Below are 21,223 nucleotides of genomic sequence, written 5' to 3' on the forward strand. Positions count from 1 at the left end.
TAAAAGAACTTTCTACATTTAGAATAATTTTGTTAGTAATGCTAGAATGACAGCATGCCATTAGGCATAAAAGTTCTTGTCATTTGACATAAAATATTTACCTAACATTCTATCTGTGACCATGTCTTTCAATACTCACCTAGGCAAGACTATTTCATTTTCAAGTGCCCATGTAAAATAGACACAAATATTTCCGAAGAGAATACTGAATAGGACCCACATGCAGGTATAAATATTGTGTATTAAACATTGTTTTAATTGGATGTCTGACATTTACTATATATATATTTATATATATATAAAATACTTATATATTATATATACACATATATATAGATAGATATGTATATGTATATGTGTATATATATACATATACATATACATATACATATATATATGTGTGTGTGTATATATATATGAAAAACCAACACTTTTCATTGTTAAGATATATTTGGTATATTAACTGAACAATGAAACTGAGCTAGGTTGAGAGTTTATGTGACACATGGACTCTTAAAGGAGAAATTTAACATAAAGTTTTAATTTCTTGATTTTGATTCCAAACCTATTTTCCTTTTCACTATAGCTTCTGCTTCCTTTGTACTATTGGTTTATTTCAGTAAAGTACAATATGAGGTAGCATTTCCACTTTGTGATTTTACTATTATTTTTTGTTTCAAAATCAGCTCAGGGGTTTGTTGTGTCAGTCTTTGTCCAGGAAAACATTTTATGGTCTTTGTGTTGGGAACAAAGATAACTGATTTTGTAAGTATAGTTGGTTCAAGTTGGAATCTGTCTCCTTTTAGAAACGATCATCTAAAATGCTTCAAAAGACTTTTAGATTAGAAAATAGGATCTTAGAAGAGAATAGAATTTAAATGCCACAAGTGAAGGAGATATATAGACAAGAAATAGCAGATCTCTATGTGGAAAACGATCAATTAAAAGTAAACTGTAATTTGCTTTGACTTTGCATCACTCGGTAAAACTTGAATTGCTTTAATTTCCCTCCTCTGGTCATAAAGTTGAGGTGAAGCCTATTGTCCATGATTTATATAGGTGACCAGGGTTTCCAAAAGAGAAAATTACAACTTTGTGAATATATTCAGGGGGAATTATAAGTGAGGGAACAACTTCAGTACATGAAATAACAATGGTTTAAGATGTATGAACTTGTAAAATAAGAAGAAAATGGATCCTTTTACATTCCTTCTGAAGTTGTTCAAGCAATATGTAGACTACAAAGTTTCTCTAGGAGAAATGGCTTTGCAGTTAAACTGCTTGCCTGCAAAGCCAAAAGACACAGGTTCAATTCCCCAGGACCCACGTTAAGCCAGATGCACAAGGTGGCACATATGTCTGGAGTTCATTTGAAGTGGGTGGAGGCCCTGGTGTGCCTATTCTCTCTCTCTTTCTCCCCACCTTTATCATAAAAACTAAATTTAAAAATACTCTCTGGAAATGATATTATCTTGTATCATATAATTTTATAGAAATTTTAAGTTCAGAGAGCAAAAAGGATTAGATTCAATTACTGTTATTGATTGTTTTCATTGCCATTCTCATATGGACTAAAAGTCACTAAAATATTCCTTGAGTTGGGATTGTAATGAGAATATGAAAAAAATCTATAAAGCTTAATAAACTAAATTGTGGTAATGACTTTCTGGGTGGAGAATGATCATTAATTTTTCTTATGAGAAAATAGGCAAAAATGACTGTGCTGAGAATTTTTTATATGATGCAATGCCACAATTCAAAGACTTTCTAGGATAACTTCAATAATATAAACTTTTATAATATAAAATATAAAATATTTTTCAATTCTCCATTGAGTATTAGAGTTTGAAAAATTGAACCTAAGTGTTTGAGTGTCTCAATTACCTGAGTTTGGATATATAACATGGCTTAATATACTGATGTTTGAAAGGACCATTTGGTCTTTTTCATTGACTCCAATATCAACACACTTGAATTTTTTAATGAATGAATATATGTATGTATATACATATGTATGCACAGGCCAGAGGTTGATGTAGGATATCTCTCACTGTACCTAGAACTAGACTAGTAAACCAGTGAACCCTAGTGATTCCTTATTTCCACCTCCCTCTCTAGTGCTGGAATTATACTATGTGGGCTTTTTATGTGCATTCTGGGAGCTCATCTCAGGTCTTCATGCTTGCCTAGCAAGAATTTTACCAACCGATCCATCTCCTAGCACGTTATTTTATATAAAAAGTTGAAATGGGTGGTATTTTTTTCTGTTTCCGATAACATCTTTGGGTAAAGTTAGTTTTTCCTTTTTGAATAAAAATAGTAAAGTAATATCTCTAGTAGTTGGAATCCTTTATAAACATTGCAGGGGTACCATATCTAATGTATTTTATTACTATTCAAAGTACCCAAAGTAGTTAAAGTGGATCACTGATCTCTCATTTTAAAACCTCCAAAAAATAAGTTATATATATTATATATATATATATATGTATGTATATATATATATATATATAATTTATTTATTTATTTATTTATTTGAGAGCGACAAACACAGAGAGAAAGACAGATAGAGGGGGAGAGGGAGAATGGGCGCGCCAGGGCTTCCAGCCTCTGCAAACGAACTCCAGACGCGTGCGCCCCCTTGTGCATTTGGCTAACGTAGGACCTGAGGAACAGAGCCTCAAACCGGGGTCCTTAGGCTTCACAGGCAAGTGCTTAACCGCTACATCATCTCTCCAGCCCTATATATATATTTTTTAACTTTTCAAAAATATTTATTTTGTTAAATCTTATTTTATTTTATTTTTCTTAATTTTTTAAAACATTTTCCATGATTATAAAAAATATCCCATGGTGATACCCTCCCTCCCCCCACTTTCCTCTTTGAAATTCCATTCTCCTTCATATCACCTCCCCATCTCAATAAGTCTTTCTTTTATTTTGATGTAGTGATCTTTCCCTCCTCTTATGATGGTCTTGTGTAGGTAGTGCCAGGCACTATGAGGTCATGGATATCCAGGCCATTTTATGTCTGGAGGGAGCACTTGTAAGGAGTCCAACTCTTCCTTTGGCTCTTACATTCTTTCCACCACATCTTCTGCATTAGGCCCTGAACCTTGGAAGATGTAATTGAGATGTTACTCAGTATTCTAGTCACTTCTTTCCAGCACCATGATACTTTCTAAGTCATTCCAAGGTCACTGCCATCAGAAAAGAGAAGATTCTCTACCCAAAGTGACAGTAGCATTAATGGAATGGTATGAATATTAAAAGAAGTGTTTACTGAGCAGTTTGATAAGTATAGTATATACACTTATCCAGACATCAGCAGATGCTACACCTCTAGGTCTCATGACTACCCATGTTTTAAGTTTTCAGTATCAGGGATGTATTCCCTCCCTAGGAGTGGGCCTCCAGTCCAATTAGAGGGCAGTTGGTTTCCACCATGACATATGTGCTACTATTGCACCTGTTTGCTCATTTGGCCTGGTTGGCCAATTATAAGGCTTGCAGTGTCCACTGTTGAGTATCTTCACTGGTGGTATCTCTTTCTCCCATTGAAATACATGTAGAATGGCTTCTTTCAGCTCAGCAGGATTTCTCAGTGGCCTTGCCACCCAAGTATGTGGAGTCTTCAGCAATAAGGTCTTACCATTGATTCCTGGTGGGAAACGAAGGGCCACGGCAGTGGCCTATGATGGCATCAGGAACCTCCCTGGCCAACAACTCACTGGAAGATATCCTGTCCCTGGCAATGAAAATTTTCTGGCAATGATCTATGGCTCCTGAGTGTTCCATTGTCCAAAATTGGATGATTCCATATGATTTCTTTATATCCTTTTAGAATTTTATTAGCCTTCCTTCCACCTTTCCTTTATTCAATCTCCTCACCTGACCTTACTTTGGGCTTTTTTACCCCCATTAATCTATTCTTCTATTACATATATACAATACCAACATATTAAGTATCCTCCTCCCTTTCTCTTTCCTTTGTACCTCTTTTTTAGCTTACTGTCCCCTGCTACTGAGATTTTTCCTTCTCACACAGAAGCCCAAACATCTGCAGCTATGATTCACATATGAAGGATAACATGTGACACTTAGCTTTATGGGCCTGGATTACCTAACTTAGTATAATCTTTTCCAGATCCATGCATTTTTCTGCAAATTTCATAACTTCACTTTTCTTTACCACTGAGTAGAATTCCATTGTATAAATGTGCCATAACTTCATTATCCACTCATCAGTTGAGCGACATCTAGGCTAGTTCCATTTCCCAGCTATTATAAGTTGACCAGCAATAAACATGGTTGAGCATGTACTCCTAAGGAAATGAGATGAATCCTTTGGATATATGCCTAGAAGTGCTATAGCTGGGTCATATAGTAGATTAATCTTCAGCTGTTTCACGAGCCCCCACACTGATTTCCACAATGGATGGAATAGATTGCATACCCACCAACAGTGTAGAAGGGTACCTCTTTTTCCACATCCTAGCCAACATTTATGATCATTTCTTTTCATGATGGTAGCCAATCTGACAGGAGTGAGATGGAATCTCAATTTAGTTTTAATCTGCATTTCACCCATGACGAGGGACGTTGACCTTTTTTTTAGATGCTTATATGCCATCAGTATTGCTTCCTTTGAGAAATCTCTATTTAGCTCCATAGCCCATTTTTTGATTGGCTTATTTAATTTCTTATTTAACTTTTTGAGTTCTTTGTATATCCTACATATTAATCTACTATCAGATATATAGCTGGCAATGACTTTTTCCCATTCTGTGGGTTGCCTCTTTGCTTTCTTCACAGTGTCCTTTGCAGTGCAAAATCTTTGTAATTTCATGAGGTCCCAGGGAGTAATCTGTGGTTTTATTGCCTGAGCAATTAGGGTTGTATTCAGAAAGTCTTTGCCAAGAACAATATGTTGAAAGGTTTCCCCTACTTTTTCCTCTAGCAGTTTTAGAGTTTCAGGTCTGATGTTAAGGTCTTTAATCCATTTGGACTTAATTCTTGTGCATGGAGAGAGAGAAAGATCTATTTCCATCCTTCTACAGATACATATCCAGTTTTCCCAACACCATTTGCTGAAGAGGCTGTCTTTTCTCCAATGAATACTTTAGGCATTTTTATCAAATATCAGGTGGCTATAGCTAACTGGACTTACATCTGGGTCCTCTATTCTGTTCCATTGATCTGTGTGTCTGCTTTGTGCCAGTACCATGCTGCTGATGTTACTATGGCTCTGTAGTACAGGTTAAAATCAGGTATGGTGATACCACCAGCCTTATTTTTGTTGCTCAGTATTATTTTAGATATTTGAGGGTTTTTTTGTGATTCCAAATGGATGTTTGGATTGTTTTTTCTATTTCCACGAAGAATGCCTTTGGAATTTTGATGGGGATTGCATTAAATGTGTAGATTGCTTTTGGTAAGATTGCCATTTTCACAGTATTGATTCTTCCAATCCAGGGACAAGGGATGTTTTTCCACATCCTAGTGTCTTCTGCAATTTCTCACCTGAGTGTTTTAAAGTTCTCATTGTAGAGATCCTTTACTTCCTTGGTTAGGTTTATTCTAAGGTACTTTTTTTTTTTTTGATGCAATTGTGAATGGGAATGATTCTCTGATTTCATCCTTTGTGTGTTTGTTGTTAGCATATATGAAGGCTACTGATTTCTGTGTATTTATTTTGTATCCTGCTACATGGCTGTAAGTGTTTATCAGCTCTAAAAGTTTGCTGGTAGTGTCTTTATATAGGGTCCTTTTATATAGAATCATGTCATGTTCATATAATGATAATTTGATCTCTTCCTTTCCAATTTGTATCCCTTTTATGTGTATCTCTTGCCTTATTGCTATGGCTAAGACTACCAGTACTATATTAAATAAAAGTGGGGACAGTAGACACACTTGTCTTGTTCCTGATTTTCGTGGAAAAGCCTACAGCTTTTTCCCATTTAGTAATATGTTGGCTGTAGGCTTGTCATAAATAGCCTTTATTATATTGAGATATGTTCCTTCTATTCCCAGTCTCTGAAGGGCTTTTATCATAAAGGGATGTTGGATTTTGTCAATTGCTTTCTCTGCATCTAATGAGATGATCATATGATTTTTGTTTTTCAGTCCATTTATATAATGAATTACATTTATTGATGTGCGAATGTTGAACCACCCCTGCACCTCTGGGATAAAGCCTACTTGGTCAGGGTGAATGATCTTTCTGATAAATTCTTGTATTCTGTTTGCCAATATTTTGATGAGAATTTTGGCATCTATGTTCATGAGGGAGAGGTCTGTAATTTTCTTGTTTTGTTCTCTTTGCCTGGTTTTGGTATTAGGATGATGCTGGCTTCATAGAAAGAGTTTGGTAGAATTCCTTCTTTTGCTATTTTATGGAAAAGCTTAAGAAACAATGGTGTTAGCTCTTCCTTGAAAGTCTGGTAAAATTCAGCAGTGAATCCATCTGGGCCTGGGCTTTATTTAGTTGGGAGATTTTTGATAATTGTTCGGATCTCCATGCTTTTACAGGTCTATTTAAGTGATTAATCTCATCTCGATTTAATTTAGATAGGCCATATAGTTCAAAGAAATCATCCATTTCTTTCAGATTTTCATACTTTGTGGAGTATATGCTCTTATAGTATATCTCCATGATTTTTTGAATTTCTCTGGCATCTGTTGTAATGTTAAACTTTTCATCTCTAATTTTATTAATTTGTGACTCTTCTCTTTCTCTTTTGGACAGATTTGCTAAGGGATTATCAAACTTGTTTATCCTTTCAAAGAACCAAGTCTTCATTTCATTGTGCTTTGGATTTTTTGTTTGTTTCTATTTCATTAATTTCTGCCCTAATCTTTATTATTTCTTCCCATCTGCTGATTTTGGGTTTGCCTTGTTATTCTTTTTCTATAGGCCTTAAGGTGAAGCATTGGGACATTTACTTGTGACCTTTCTAATTTCTTAATATAGGTACCTAAAGCTATAAATTTACCTCTTAGGACTGCCTTCATTGTGTCCCAGTGGTTTTGGTATGTTGTATTCTCATTATAGTTTGACTCTATAAATTTTTTGTATTACCTCTTGATTTCTTCATTGACCCATTCATCATTTACTAATGTGTTGTTTAATTTTCATGATTTTGTGTCTGCTCTATAGCCTTTCTTGCTCCTGATTTGTAGTTTGATTCCATTGTGTTCAGATAGAATACAAGGAATTATTTCAATTTTCCTGTATTTGTTAATATTTGCTTTGTATCCTAATATATGGTGTATTTTAGAGAATGGTCCATGTGCTGCTGAAGAGAATGTATATTCTGCAGCATTTGGATGAAATGTCCTGTAGACATCTGTTAGGTCCATTCCTTCTATGACCTCATTTAGTCCAGATGCCTCTCTGTTTTTTTTTTTTTTTTTTTCCCAGTATGACCTGTCAATTGATGAGAGTGAGGTGTTGAAGTCACCCACTACCACTGTGTTTGGTGTTATCTCTGACCTTAGTTCTAATAGCATTTATTTGATGTATTTGGTGTCCCTATGTTAGGAGCACATAGGTTTAGGATTGTAATGTCCTATTGTTGGTGGGTGCCTTTAATCAAAATAAAGTGGCCTTCCTTATCTTTCTTAACTAAAGTTGGACTGAAGTCTTCCTTGTCAGATATTAGGATAGCAACCCCTGCTTGTTAACTAGGTCCTTTTGCTTGAAACACCATTTTCCAACGTTTAACCCTAAGATAGTGTCCATTCTTTGTAGAAAGGTGGGTTTCTTGGAGGCAACAAATTGAAGGATCCTGCTTTTTAACACAGTCCTCAAACCTATGTCTTTTGGTTGGGGCATTGAGGCTGTTGATATTAAGAGATATATTGAAAGGTTGTATTCATTTTTGCCATTTTTTTTGTAGTTTTTTCAGTTTTACCTTTGCTCTCTTGTGTTAACTAGTATTTGAGGGCTCTCCCCACCCCCCAGTTCCTTATATGTGTGCTTTTCTTTTTCTTCAGCATGGAGGATTCTTTGAAGTATTTTCTGTAGCACTGGTTTTGTCTTCAAATAGTTCTTTAGCCGTGGAATGTCCTTATTTCTCCATCTATTTGAATGGATAGTTTTGCAGGATAAAGTATCCTTGGTTGACAGTTGTTATCTTTCAGAACTTGTAATACATCACTCCCTTCTGGCTTTTAAAGTTTGTGCTGAGTTAGCTGCTGTAATACCGATAGGCTTGCCTTTGTATGTAACTTGATTTTTCTCTCTGACTGCTTTCAATATTTTTTCTTTGGTTTGTGTGTTTGGTAGTTTGATTTTAATATGGCGAGGAGAGGTTCTTTCTAGGTTTTGTCTGGCTGGTGCTCTAAAGGATTCCTGTATCTGCATTGGCACCTCTTTCCCAATTTGGGGGAAGTTTTCTTCAATGATTTTGTTGAAGATGCCAAATATGCCTTTGCAGTGAAATTCTTCTCTTTCTACTATGCCCTGAATTCTTATATTTGATCTTTTCAGAGTGTCCCGAATATCTTTAAATTCCCAAATCCGAATATCTTGAAATTCTATAAGTTTGTCTTTCTCTTTGTTCAGAATGTCTTGAAATTCCATAACTTTTTCTTTCTTTTTGTTGGACCATATTAGATCTGCTGCCTGGTCTTCTAGCTTTGATATTCTGTCCTCGCCTTCATCCATTCTACTGGTGAGATTTTCTACAAAGTTTTTTATTTCATTAATTGTGTTCTTTATTGCTAGTAATTCTAACTGGTTTTCCTTTATTATTTCTATTTCCTTATTTATGTCTAGTATTGACCTCTTTATTTCATTAAATTGGTGTCCTGTGTCTTCTTTGCTTCCTTTGATTTCTTCTTTGAGTTCTTTGAACATATTTATAATCATTCTTTTGAAATTTTTCTCAGGCATTACTTCTATCTCATTCTCATTGGAGGTCATTTCTGATGCATTATTACTTTTTGGTGGATTTATATTTTCTTGATTTTTGGTGTTTCTTGTGTTATAATGTATATATTTTTGCATCTTGGATTGTTTAATTATTGGATTTTCCAGTTAGCTGGGTATTACGAGGAGTATCAATCAATCTGATGTTATATATCTTTAGGGTAGGAGCTTAAAGTGCTAGGTGTGGCTCTGAAGTTTCTCAGAGTATCTACAAAAGTGATTCTAGGTGTTGGGTGTATCTGTTATGAGAGTGTTCAAGTAGGCTATGTGGAACAAAATACAGGCAGATTCTAAAATTTAACTATACAATGTACACCTTCAGTCTGCAACAGCACGTTGTATTTATCCAAGAGTAGGTATTATGACAACCAGGTCCTCTGTCTGTCCCTTAGCCTGTGTGGTGCCTCACCCACTCCCTTAATCCTGAGAACAAGGCAGTTAAGACTTCTTGTCTGTAGAGGGTTCCAAGTCAGTTTGTGACCAGGTGAGACACTTCCCTAATGTAAAACAGAAGAGTAAACAAAGCCACTATGATTCAAGAAGCAACAAATAACAAGCTCAAAATACAGCTTATTTAAGAATGGCAAATTTGACCATCCATCTGATTTAACATATAATTTATCCTGATATGCAAGGTGCAATTAGCACTTCTGGTTCAGGCATAAATACCAGGTTTATTAGGCTAGTACTGACCTGGTGTAATTCCAGTTATTTTGGGGGATGATTTTGGTCTCAGCTGCACTCTTGATTGAGTCCCTCTTTGGTGCTCTGTCAGTTCAGGTAGGCATGCTTGGGTCCCTGGACCACTGCTCTGTTCCTGAGGGCTGGGCACAGGGGTAGGGAAGGGGAGGGAACGGATGCTTCTCAGTTTGCCCACTTTCCATGTGTTCTTCTACCTTGGGATTTGCTCCTCTGTTGTTCACTGCTGCTCTCCTTTCATGTATCTTGAGTTTGAGGAGAGCTCTGGTGTGAGTGGAAACTCCCCTCACCTGGCTTTTCCTGTGGCTCAAGTCAATCACTGCTGATGCGGTCTGGCGTGCAGACCCACCCCACCAAGGCACTTCTGTTGGTGCAGGCTCTGGATCTTTCCTACTTCTCTGATGCTGTTTCAATTTCCTACACACCTCACTTTTTAGTAAACATGTGTATTTTGCTGTTTTTTGTTTTTGTTTTTACTTTTTCCTCCTTAGGCTGGTTTGGCGTGGTACCTGCACCGCTATCTTAACTGGAAGCCCCAATATGTATATTTTAATTTCAGGAATGTATTTATTCCCATATTTTTATTTTCTGTTATAAAAATAAAATTTAAAAGTATAAATGTACTTGATAAAATTAAGATAACAGTTTAAAAGAAGCAATGCAATTGATTTACTTAGCAAGTTAGTCTCTGTTCATATATTTGAATTTTAAAAAATAAGATAAACAAGTCTGGGTTTTTCCATACTCTACAGAAAAAAAAATTGATCTTTTAAAAGGTATTGATGAGCTGGAGAGGAGCAGGGAATGAAGGTCAAATGGATACATGAGATTCAGTGGGCAGAGAGGGGAACTGGAAGAGAGAAGATAGAAGATGAAAATAAAAACAAGTTGCATTTTAGAATGCTTGAATGAGTGACACCTAAATCTCTGTATGCCAACCAAAAAATAAATAAATAACATTTAAATATGATTTCCAAAATGGAAAAATAGTGCTTTATGTTTTTGTTATGTGAAAGGCAATATGGCTAATATGAGATAAAAAATAATTGTACTGACAGTGTGGTAGCCCAGTTTTCTACTTGGAAGCCATGGACTTCATCTTTGCCAGCATACTAGAAAAGGGATCTTTCTACATTAGAGGGGGAGCTTGAAATTTTATGCCTATAACAAAAATGATTCTTTAGTTAGAGACAGGAAAGGATTTACAATAAATTCCACAATTTGATTAATCAAGCTTTTATCTACGCAACCTGTGATTGCTGGCAGGGTTATTGCTGGAATGACAATGACCAGGTACACTCTGTTGGTAGGTTGTTGAGGTCAAAAGTAAAAAGATGCGGTGAGTTCTATACTTTTTATTTACTCAGCCTCAAGTCCCACTGGATTCGTGTGTCACAGTATAGACACACACAAGCACACACAGATGGGCCTCAATTTCTGTGTTTTTATGAGATGTTTGTATAACATCAGTCAATGTCTTGGGCTCTCAGTGTTCAGGGAGAGGGATCTTGTTTTCAGTGGCAGTGTCCCTGGGCTGTCAGAATTCCTTCATGATCACTGCAAAAGAAATATGCTTCGGCTTTTAACTGGCTGTACACAAGATATTCAGTTATTCACAGCACAGACAAACATGCACACCATTTCGTATTATTTTTGCCATTATGCAACTAGCAATTTGTACCAGCATGCTGTATGTAACCAATGTTACCAGTAGGTTTATATCCTAAATGGAATAATTCCAAATGTATGTAGTTGACATTACACAGGAAATTGTGTTGATATAGTATACATAGATCAACATGGAATTTTTTCATAAATTTCATACAGTTTTTTTTTCCTGCATCATTGGGACCATTCACTGTTAATTAAGCTGACTACTAGATGAAGGGAGTGGCTCTCCTGCTGCGCTTTGTATAGAAAACATGCGCCTTTCTCTGAACACTGACTTTCACCAGCAGACAACAGGCCTGCAATCTTCCTTAGTGATTTATAATCTGGTGAATCACCTATATGCTTTAAATTTTGTCTCAGGTAGAACTGAGTAACTAATGTCAGACTCCAGTATGGAGTCACTAGAGCTACAGTGCCTAGAGAAATCTCATGAGCTCTCTCTTCATCATTTCATGTATTTGTATGCATCAGAAATGAATTGGAAGGTAAAAGAGAAAGAAAAGCTTAGTTGTCATGCAACAAATGCTGGTCCTCATGCATATATATATATATATATACATACAAACACACACACACACACACACACACACGGCTTGTTCCATGACACAATTAATTTAATTTTATTGTACAGAATTTATCTATTTTGAAAAATCATTTAGTAAGAAAAGGCTTTCTAAAAGAATGACAGATTTCTGTCAGAGTACTTGATGACCCACGAAAGGTTAGTGGTTAGACCCTGTTGCTGAAGACACCATATGCAGCTGACACATAAAATGGAATGGCGTGGCTGGAAGCCAGGAGAGAGTCAGTCCCCAGACAGTCAGTGTATCTAGTGCCAGAAGGTGCTACATGGGCAACTGGGGTAAACGACCAATATCTGTCCAAGCAACTCATGGTTCAACCTACTTAGCAACAAATAACCTGTTGTGATGCTCACACAAGTGCAATAGTGGAACACAGCCATGGTGGGGAACCAACTGCTCTTGATTTGGCTAACTGATCTCAGTGAGACCCATAGCTGGAGTTGGGAAACAAGTCAAGTCAGAACCATATCCAAACATAAGCCCACTCTCCAATATCAAGCTACCATCAATCATCGGCTACAAGAGGGCCTACACCTATTAAACTTTCTATTAAAAAAGTAAGGGATATCTCATTTGTCCTGGTGCTGACTTACTCTCCATTGGAGAATATGCTTCTCTTTTTCAGGTAGATGAAGATCCTAAGGAGAGAGCCACCCCATCATACCTCAAAGGGGCCCCGGCTGAAACTAAGAAAAATTGGTGAAATAAGCAAGGGTGCTGTTTTCCTGATGAACCGGATACCAGCACAAGGGGGAAGGAGACCAACACAGAGAAAAATCAACGCCTACCAAATCAGAGAGCCAGAGCCCCAGAGGCCCCCAACACCTCACTGAAGCAGACCAGAAATGAACCCAACATGGCTCAGGGAAATTTTGCAGAAGAATGGGGTGGAAAGAATGTCAGAGCCACATATTGGGTCATGATATGCAGAGACATTTATTGTGCCAATAACTGTGAGCTAATTCCACAATGCATGATCCATATACCTCAACAAGGAGAGGCCAATGAGGAGGGTGTAGGTCACGGATGAGCCTAATAATGGTACCAAACTGCCTGTACTTGCAGAATAGAAAACTAATAAAAAAAATTTTAAAAAATATCAAGGCAGGATCATTTTCAGACTACAGAATGGCTACTGCTCACTCCTCTTAAACACGCCAACCATAATAGAGAGCAACAGCATTTTCTTTTTAGATCTCATCACCAAGAGGCCACTCCAGCTTTGGTCTAATGGGGTCACATGATATCTCAAGCTGGCAGCAAAACTTTGCAGTCATCCACATATCACTTGTTTTACAGACAAGACTAAGAGTGAGGGTGTTATGGAGTTTGTAACTGGTATTTGAAGCTGCTGAAGCATGAAAAAGTGTGGAAGATTCTGATTCCTGCAAGGACTTCCTGAGGGGCCACTGCATGAAGTTTGAAGTTGTTGCAACAGATGCTCCAGGATTTTGCAGATGCCAGGAGTTTGTGACTAGCACTGAGCAAAATGTATGACTGTGGCCCAAGAAAGAGCAATGTGGACTATTAGAGATGTTATCTGTGAGGAAATTCCAGGTTGATTTAATTGCTGATAAAATATACACCTGAATGTGGGAAGGAACATTCAATACAATGGGTTTAAAGGAATCATTTACATATTGAGTTCTGCTGTAATTTCCTCATAACCATGACAAATTTCTTTCTCTTTTTTCTTCCCCAGATACCTAGCATTCAGCCTCTAACAAGTAGTCTTTCTTTTGCTTTCATAATAATCAATCAATCATCTATCAACCTATCAATAATGTTTATGCTAACTTCTTAATTTGATCATTGTGAATTTGTGCTTCAATGAAAATATAGATTTACAGCAATCTTTGTGGTTCTCTGACACTGTTGCTTCTGGTATATACTCTCAGAAGTATAAGGCAGGATTGGGCATGATTGGTGATGGCCCTTTCCTCATAGACATCTTCTATTTACATCAGGAAATGAAGTGGAAGAACTCTGAATACTTGACCAAAGTGTGGGATCTGAAGTATGATGACCTGAGTTTGGACTCCAGCATACACATACATGCTGGGAAGGTACCATGGACCACTTATAATCCCACAGCTCAGAAAGTAGTGATATGGGAACTTCAAGACAAGCTGGTTAACTCAATTGGCAGAACAGGTAAGATCTAGATTCAATAAGAGATCCTGTCTTAATAAATAAGGTAATGAGTGACCTCTGAAGATACTTGAAGTCAACCAGTGACCTCCAAATAAATGTGAGCACATATACCACAAGTAGGCCTGTCATTCAGCTGTATATAAGAATGTCCTCACAGTCCTCACATGTTCTAGTGACTTGATAAATGATATGAAGGTTTCCTAAGGCATACATCTGGGCTAGAGAGAGGCTTGGCAGTTAAGGCACTTGCCTGAAAAGGCTCATGATTTGGGTTCAATTTCCCAGTGCCCATGTAAAGCAAGGTGGACAGAGTGGCCATGCATCTGGAATTTATTGGCAGTGGTTGGAAAGCCCTGGCCTGCCCTTTCTCTCTGTCTCTCTTTGCTTGCATATAAATAATACATAGATCAGCACAATGGCCTTTTTGGCCATTGCCCATTCTCACTACTTAAGAGTACTCTACTTTTTGCTGTAATGAAGTCTTCCTATCTTCTACAGCACCCTGTGTATGTCTCCTGAATTATTTTAACAGGGATCACAAGGATTAGGAGGTTTAGGAAAGTTCAGACAAAGATGTGGATGACAGAATAATGTACCATGAATGTGGACATTTTCCTTATAGGATCATTTGTGCTGACTTCCATAGTGGGTATACTAATTTACATTCAACTAAGAATCTAGAAGGCTTGCAAGACCTCAGTCCTCACTAGCGTTCTTTGTTTTCTGAGTGATATCAATTTGGATTGAGGTGAGAATTAATCTCAGTGAAGTTTTGATTCATAGTTCACTCATGGCTAAGAATGTTGAACAGACTTTCACATAGTGGTTGGCACTTAATTTGAAATTATCCTTTTGAAAAATGTGTAAATCATTTGCCAGTTATTGAGTTATTTTTAGTTCTTTACAGATTGTTGAAATTACTGCCCTGCAATATATAGAGTTGCAAAAATTTTCTTTCATTGTGCTGATTGCTTCACTTGATGGGCAGAAGCTATTTAATTTACTGAAATCTCATTTGTACAATTTATTATTTCGTGAAAATTGTACTCAATTTCAGAAATTCATTGCATATTCCTAGTTATTGAACAGTTTTTCCTACAGTTTACTATAGAAGATTTTTTTTTTTTTTTTTACAAGATAGGGCCTCACTCTGGTCCAGGCTGACCTGGAATTCACTATGTAGTCTCAGGGTGACCTCTACCTCTCAGAGATCCTCCAATCTCTGCTTCCCATTTGCTTGGATTAAAGGCATGCCACAACATGCCCAGTCACTATAGCAGTTTTATAGCTGTTTGGAACTTATCTGATATTATAATAAGGTTTTTGTTTCATTTTGAATTTAGATTTTTGGTATCAGGGGATAGCTATCCTGAGTCTTTCTTCATGTGTTAATCCAATTTTCCTAAAACTATTTGCTGAAGAGGCTATTTTCTCTAATTATGTTTTTGAGACTTTTAAGGTTATAAGGCATTGTAATTCTTTAATTATGGGACTGGGGAGATGGCTCAACAGTTAAAGGCACTTGCTTGCAAAGCCTGCTAGTCCAGGATCAATCCTCACTGTCCACAGAAAGCCAGACATATATATTAGATGATGTGTCTTGACATTTGTTAAATCTTCTGTTTATTAAAAGCAGTTAGGAAGAAGAAATAGATAAGGTAAAATGCACTTACTTAGTTTGTCCAAAAGTACTTTCTGTGAGAGGAGTCTAGAAATTCCTCGCACCAAGACTGTGGTCATCTTATAAGTTGTAGAAAGACATGACACAAAGGTTAGAAGTCATGCAAATGTAACCATGGAAACAGGTAAATGGTTATTTGTGAAGAGTCCCCTGTATATGAGATTGTTTCTAGACAGTGCTTTTCAGAAAAGAATATAAAAGTAAATTCAAAGATGTCTTAGCTTGCAAAAGCATTGTGGTCTTAGAAAGTAGAAATCCCACCTATTCTTGGACTGCCAAGATTCCTTCTCCATAATTCCATTCTGGTGACTGGTGTGAGTATAGACCCTTGTATCTTTTCTTTAGATACAGGCTTCAAGATTCAGAGTCTTGTACTATAATTTGAATTCAGATATGGTGATACTTCCAGCAACACTCCTTTTTTCAGTGAAGTGTTTGGGCTGTTCAGGGTCTTTTGTGCACCCATATGAATTTTAATATAACTTTGGTGGTTGTGGGTTGTTTCTGTGAAGAATGCCCCTGGAGCCTTGATAGAGATTACATTGAATATGCTCAGTATATTGGTTTTAGGATGGCCATTGTCATGATATTAATTCTTCCAACTCATGAGATTGGGAGATCTTTCCATTTTCTGCTGTCTTCTTTTTCTACATTATATGATTTTCACTTTGTAGTTTTCATTTCCTTGGTTAGGGATATTCAAAGACATTTAATTTTTGTGGCTGTCATGAATGCAAACAAGTTTCCTGATTTCCATCCCAGTGCTTGTCCTTGGTAAATAAGAAAAGTATTATTTTTGTTTTAATTTTGTATCCCACTCCTTTGCTGTGAGTGTTTATTAGGTTTAAGAGTTTTACGGTGGACTCTCTAGGATCTTGTATGTAATTAATCATGGAATCTGCAAACATGGATATTTTGTTTTTCAATTTGTACCCAGTTTATCCCTTTTTATTGTCCAATTTATTGTCTTGCTTTGGTCAAGAGTCCCAGTACTATAATAAATAGAAATGGAAAGTGTAGACACCCTTGTCTTACTGCAGATCTTAAAGGGAATACTACAGAGCCATAATAATCAAAATACCATGGTACTGGCACAAATATAGACAGGCATATCAATGGAATATAATAGAAGATTAATGTGCAACTCCTAGAAACTATAGCAACTTGATTTTTGACAAAGAAGAATTTAAAAAAACCCTACTCTGGAAATAAGATAGCATTTTAAACAAATTGTGCTAAGAAGGTTAGATAGCTACATGTAGGAGAATGAAACGAAATCCTTATACCTCACCCTGCAAGACAAGCAATCCCAGATTGAGTAAGGGTCACAATTAAACACCTTGGCTTCTAAAAAGTCTAGAGGAAAAAGGAAAGACAGCATTTCAAGCTATATGCTTAGAGAAAGGGTTGCAGAACACCAGCATACTTGCTCAGGAAATAAGGCAAACAGAAACTGTAACATCACGAAAACAAAACAAAAGAAAAAACAACTATTGTACAAGTTAGTAAACCATCCATAGATTCTAGAGGTATTCTACAGAATGGAAGAAAATATTTCCAACTACACATCTGAAATTTGTAGTCATTAATTGATGCCTATAAATATGTTAACTAAAAAGGTAAATATTGTAGAGGCAAACAAACAACAACAACAAAAAAAAGACAGGGTATGAAACTGAATAGAATTCACCAAAGGAGCTGGGCATGGTGGTGCATGTTTTTAATCCCAGCACTCCGGGGGCTGAAGTAGGAGGAACGCCATGAGTTTGAGGCTACCCTGACACTAAGTAGTGAATTCCAGGTCAGCCTGAGCTAGAGTGAGGCCCTACCTCAAAAAACCAGAAAAAATTTATTAAATTATCAAAAGAAGTACATGTAGTCATAGTCAATAAATACTTTAAAATGTTCAATATCATTAGTCATCAATAAAATACAAATTAAAACTATGTTGGCATTCCATATCATTCTGATCATAATAGGCATTATCAAGAAATCAAATGGCATTAGCTACTCAGGGAGGTCTGTGATGTCACATATTTTTCCTCCATGAGAGTGAAATACTGCCAGGCCCAGCCTTGTACAAGAAACCATAGCTGCTGACAGTTCAGGAGTATAGGAGCCATGTGGTATTCAGAAGACCATGTTTCACATGTTTCATAGCCTCCCTTCCCATCCTCCTCTTAAATCCTTTTTTTTTTTTTTTTTTTTGCCACTTCCATGAAGTTCCCTGATTTATTTTGAGGTGATGACTTTATGTCTTATTTGATTAATCAGATCTTGTTTCAAAGTTGCCTGTTGTGATCTTTTCATTAATAACTGCAAATTGTAGCAAGAAACTTCTGAGATGGAAGTTTTCAGCAGCACTAATCAATCAATAATAAATAATTTTTATTTATAAATCAAATAAGATAAATAGAAAAAATAATAGATTGTCATGCTATTTATTCAGCATATCCATAACAGTAGACTTGTCCCTAGGACCTATGCCCAAAGTTTCTGGTTAGGATTATAGTATCAGGAATGAAATAACTCCTGTGGATTTGATAGTAAATCCAATCCCATAACATTTGAGACACTATTTCATGCAAATTGGCAGCCAGTGGTTGCAAGGAGAGGGGAATCTGGTTAATTAATGGCATAATGACTGGCAAGTTGCCCATTCTAGAGTAGATAACCCATGATCTTGCAAGCAATGTTAATTAAACTTAATGGGATAATAAGTCATGAAAGTGAGGAAGAATCAATGGAGGAAGAAGAAGGGTGTTAATGAGAAGGAAAGGAGAATAAGAGATGGTAAATGGGGGAAGTTAGATCAAAATACATTATGTGAATATGTGAAAATACCAAAATGGAAAATAAATAAAATTTAAAAATACAAATCAAATGAGAACAAATGCTTGTGAGGATGTGGAGAAAGAAGCAGCCTTATTCACTGTTGATGGCAGTGTAAGCTGGTACATCTGTTATGGAATGCCATGAGGAGGTTACTTAAATACCAAATAATAGATCTAACCCAGGCTCCAGGTATAATACTTCTGTTCATATACCCTGAGGGCTCCTAACTTTACTCTATAGATACTTGATCATCAATGATTATTGCTGCTCTAGTTGTAATAGCTAGGAAATTGAACCAACCTAAATGCCCATCAACTGATGAATTGATAATGAAGACAAAACACCTATAAATAATGGACTGTTACTCAGCTGTAAAGACTAATGAAATTATCAAATTTTGTAGGAAAATGGATGGATCTGAAAAATATTATATTAAGAGTGATAACACAGGTTCAGAAAGTAAAACACATGTTATCTTTCTCTAGGAAAACACATCTTTGCTATATAATTCAAAATATAATTAAGAACAAATAAAAATAAAGCTCTAGTGTGGGCAAAATCTTTTAATGGGGTGGATAGTGCTTCTCTTTGAAGCCATTGATTGCCACTGGAAACCCTTATGCACGAGGTGGAATAAATCCCAGTGAGTTTTAGCCAGGGAGGTCGCGAGACCCCTCCTAACAATACAGGCTACTGCCAAAGCTCTGTTTTCTCACCAGAACTAGACAATAAGACAAGCCTATAGCCAACATAATACTAAATGGAGAAAAAACTTGAAGCTTTTCCACTAAAATCAGGAATAAGACAAGTTGTCCACTTTCTCCACTTTTATTAAATAAAGTACTGGAAGTCTTAGCCAAAGCAATAAGGCAAGACACACATACAAGGGACACAAATTGGAAAGGAAGAGATTAAATTATCATTATCTGCAGATGAAATGATTTTATGCTATACCTAAAGGACCCTAAAGACTCTACCAGCAAAGTGGGACTGCAATGATGACATAGCGAGATGAGGAAAGCAGTTTCGCCTTGGGGCAAAACTGTTCCTCCATTTCCCTTCATGTTTGTCATAGTCATATTAGCACATTCAGCTCTGCAGGCTCTACTGGAAATACACTTACTTTAGTTATGTTTTTATATTGAAATATGGAGACTATGATGGCATTTAGTTACTTGGTAGCATAAGTTCATGGTTCTCTAATTTAAATTAGGTCATTTTCAGACACATTTCCAGCATAAACTTTACATGCATTGGAGAAGTGAAAGTGGTAAGACCTGAGTGGCCCTTAAGTTTCACCATTTTTTTTCTGTCTCCACAGATTCTTTTACAGAAGAATGACTCTAGCAAATGTATTTTTTTTTTTTTGTAACTGAATTGATTCTCTTTGGGTTAACAGAGCAGCCAGACCTCCAGATACTCCTGTTCTTAGTCATCTTAGTGATATATATTTTACCTACATCAGGAAATTTGACTTTGATAATTCTAATTGTGCTGAATTCTCACCTTCATTCCCTCATGTGTTCTTCCTCCTTAACTTGTCCTGTATAGACCTCTTTTATGATTCTGTGATTATACCCAAAATGCTGATAAACTTCATTCTAAGAAAGAACATTATCTCTTACATGGGATGCATGACACAGCTCCTCCTCCTCCTCCTCCTTTTCTTTTCTTTTGTATATTTCTGAATGCTATGTACTGACAGCAATGGACTATGATTACTCTGTGGCTATCTGCAATACACTCTTGTATAACACTGTCATGTCTTTAAATGTTTGCTTATGTCTTATGTTTGGTTCATACTTCATGGTGCTTTCTGGTGCCATGATCCACACTAGATGAATGTTGAGACTGACCTTCTGTGATGGAAATACCATCAACCACTGTTTATGGCCTCCTTCCTTTGTTACAGCTCTGCTGCACCAGCACCTATGTCAATGAGATAGGAATTTTCATTGTCTGTGGAACATGTATCATTATCCCCACTGTCATCATCTTTACCTTGTATAGTTTCATGCTGTCCAGAATCCTTCAGATAACATCCACTGAGGGAAGGTCCAAAGTCTTCAGCAACTGCAGTTCCCACATTATTACTATTCTATTTCTCTCTTCTTTGGATCAGGTACATTTATGTATCTCAAGCCCTCCTCAGCAGGGTATATGAATGAGGGAAAAATTTCTTCTGTCTTTTATACCATTGTGGTTCCATGCTGAATCCTTAATCTATAGCTTGAGGTACAAAGATGTTAAAAGTACCTTGAAAAAAACCCTGAGTGGAAGAATGTTTTGATCTGAAATTGAAGTACTTTTTTGTCTGTGGTTAGAGCTCAGGGAGATTTTCTGTCACCTATACATGATATATGAATTGACTTCTTATAAGCATCTGAAATGTTTTAAGTTTCAAGTTAAAAAATAAGGTTAGAGAATGAATAGAACATATGATGTATAGATCAAAATTATGCATCAAAAAAGACATTTCTATATGGAGAGTTGTCAATGAAAAATAAATGGCATTTTGCTCAGATTTTGTGATGCTTTGTATATATATATAATAATTTATTTCCCCCTTATTGTTCCTAAAACTGTGTTAGAACCTATGATGGATCATAAATACATACTTACTGCACTTAGCAAAAAGAATTTTTTAAAATATTTTTTAAT

At 36.4% G+C, this 21,223-nt stretch overlaps 1 pseudogene; it reads left to right on the forward strand.

The window, feature by feature from the left end:
* The first annotated feature begins 13,122 nt into the window (after positions 1–13,122).
* On the forward strand, positions 13,123–20,852 carry LOC101600304 (annotated as a pseudogene).
* The last annotated feature ends 371 nt before the right edge of the window (positions 20,853–21,223 follow it).

The sequence above is a fragment of the Jaculus jaculus genome, chromosome 3 (genome assembly GCF_020740685.1).
Source record: "Jaculus jaculus isolate mJacJac1 chromosome 3, mJacJac1.mat.Y.cur, whole genome shotgun sequence".
NCBI classification, from domain to species: Eukaryota; Metazoa; Chordata; class Mammalia; order Rodentia; family Dipodidae; genus Jaculus; species Jaculus jaculus.